The sequence below is a fragment of the Bombus impatiens genome, unplaced genomic scaffold (assembly GCF_000188095.3).
Source record: "Bombus impatiens unplaced genomic scaffold, BIMP_2.2 scf_0548, whole genome shotgun sequence".
Classification (NCBI taxonomy): domain Eukaryota; kingdom Metazoa; phylum Arthropoda; class Insecta; order Hymenoptera; family Apidae; genus Bombus; species Bombus impatiens.
Window position 1 is genome coordinate 1,018,419 of NT_176967.1, and position 3,033 is coordinate 1,021,451.

Here is a 3,033-nt window from a genome sequence, read left to right on the forward strand (position 1 = left end):
GCGATAACCAGCCGCGTCGACGGATCGTTTAACGTCACGCGGTTCGTTCGTTGCGCCCAAGAACGAGGAGACGCGATTTTTCCTACGACCAGACACCGTCGCGCGTTTACGAAACACGTCGTTCGATCACCGAGATCAAGAGACTCGAGAGGTTGATGCCTGCGCGGTCCTTGCTCCTTCGAGACCGTCTAAACGTATCCGTCACCGAGAGCAAAAACATATGTACGTACGTATTATGTACATACGTAGTGGACGAAACGTGAAACGAAAAACGCAGCGAAAGATAGGAAGAGAGAAAGAGAAAAAGAAAGAAAGAGAGAGAGGGGAGAGAGAGAGAGAGAGAGAGAGAGAGATAACGTACGAGTACGTTCCTCCTCGCAAAAATACCAAACGCCGCGAATCACCGCGATATTCTCTCGAACCGTGAACGATATTTCGCGTTCTCAACTTGTACGAAACGAGACACGTGTTGCTGGCACTTTCCAGCTCGTAATATACTTTTATATAGGTTTTATGGTCTCGTAATTGTACACTCTGATTTCGCTATGCTACCAGCTCTCGAGATACTCGAACGCTCAATGCGATTCCCACTTCTCGAGTCTTCTCTATTCTTATTATATAAATGGAAGGATCTCGTTGCCAAATCAATGAGGCAGAACTCCTCTGCCCTCCTTTGACTCTTAATCTACGACTCTGCATATGCATGTATAGTACGCAGTACATAGGATAATTCAGCATCGTCTGTCCTGGCCAGGTATCTTCGGGCAAGGCCATGTTGATATAGCTGATACACACGATATAGCAAATACTTGGCCTTTACGTACGTAATCGTAACGCGTTACGTCGTAGAGTCCGAACACGAATATTCCATCGTGCGTGAATCGACAGAGAGGCGCCAAGAAGAACCCGGAAAAGGCGGAGACGCGATCGTTTTTGGATACGAGGAGTTACAATCGGTCGCTCTCGAGGCTACGCTCTTCCCACGAAGGAGCAGCGGAGCATCATCGGGGACCGCGCGGGTTTCGTTCCGGTTAGCGGTTCACCGCACAGATGAGGCAAACTTGGCCCCGCTGTTGCGGTCTTCCGAACGAGGACCCCTTTAAATTCTGATTGTTTCGTGTTTCGGAAACTCTCGGGTCGATCGGATCGAAACGCGCGCGCGCGCGCGCACGCATGGCAATTATGGGAACCAGGTGATGGAGTTCGTTGTGCAACCGTAGCCGGGCGAGGCTCGAGTTCGTAGCAATCTCGGTGAAAGCCGACGATTCTAGCGATTCGAGTCGAGTGGATAACTGGAAAGAGACGAAATACGAAAGCATCGCGCACGAATTACACAGCACGCAACAGATGTTGGGAAGATCGCGCAACAGTCGCTCCAACGATCTAATTACTGGCAATCGTTAATTAGTTAGACGGTATCGCCGGTTGTGTTTGCTTGTAAACCGAGTATTCGAGGGTAAGATTACTAGTACCGAGATTAAGACACTTGGATTTATCTTTAGAGCGTCCAAGTTCTTTAAGAATGTCCGCGTACTCTTAGGCTGTTGTATCGTACTCCGGTAAAACCTCGCTTAGAGTACTGTTCTATCATCCGGGCGCCTTATTATCATCGTCATATACGTAATCTGTAAGCTACATAGCACAAATTCCTACGTTTAGCGATTACCCGCTTTCGTTCGTTCTCGGATCTTAAGCTTCTCAGATCCGGCCACACTTTTTCGTCGATGTCTGTTTGATCGACCTATCGTTTGCACGTGAAATACCGAATTTCTCGGTCTTCTACTCTTCTGTATTAAACATCGTCCGTTTCTGCGACAGGAATTCCAGGCATAGTTTACTTTCTCTACTTTCATGCCGATTACCTCTTCTGTTGTATCGATCGCTGTAGATCGTAGGCCGGCGCAGCCCGCAGACGAACGAAAACAAATATAAAATAACAGTGGTACGAGCCACTGGGAAAATACCTACGCGTTGTTACTTGCAACACGCCGAATCAATTGGTCGAATGCTTTTATATCGTACGAGCGAGTCGTAAACTGTGACCGGAAAAATAAAAAAAAAAAGAAGAAAAATCACGCAGATCGCGGTCGTGTTTCTCATTGCCGCGCTCCCACTCGCCTTATTTTCGCGTTAAATACCAGTATATTTAATCGTTTCGTCGAGATATCCATCTAACGAGACATTTCCCGTTATTACATCTTCTTACGTTATATCCTGTTTTGCGTTCGCGTTCAATTTTCACTCGCAACGATTTGCTCCAACAACTTTGTAAAACGCGTTTGCCACTCGTTTCCTGTCCCCGACAGAGATAGAAGATGCTCGAGAGACGACGATATCGACGGACGATCGAATTTTATACCGCGAGATGGAACGGCTACTTTTTCCGCGTGCGTAGCGTCGTATCCTTGAAGAAATACGGCGCGTTCGAAAAAGCGAGCAAACGGACGTGCAGGTAAACGGACAATCGGACGGACAGGTAAGTTGGTTGGTAGGTAGGTGGGTAGATAGAAAGGTAAGTAGGTAGGCAGGTAGGTAAATAGGGAGGCAAACGGACAGAAAGGTAGGCAAGCTAAGCAGGCAGACAGGCAGGCAGGCAGACGCATACACATACAAGTAATCGAATAAAACGGCAGGCATGTGTGGTATATAGTTTCATTAATTTCTGCATAAGACGGACAAAAGCGTCGGTAGAAGAAACTGGATAAAATTACGATCGCCGTGACTACAAAAGTACCGTTGATATTTACGTTTCTATCGGCAGCGATAACGTCGTTTGAAATTCGAAGCAACAGCGACGCAGGATCGCGTGATGCCGATCGATCGCTTTGATTGGAATCTGTATACGTTCGAAGAAAGATTATGGTTTCCGTAGGCCGGGGGGACGGGGGTCGCGGTACGCGAGATGGAACGAAGCAAAGTCGAGAGAAGGTAATTTTGTCGCGGACAGAGGGGAAATATCGACGCGGTGAGAAACATGGCAAAGCGATGGGAAGGCACGAGAATCCGCGCGTCGCGTCGGTGCGGCTCGGCCGC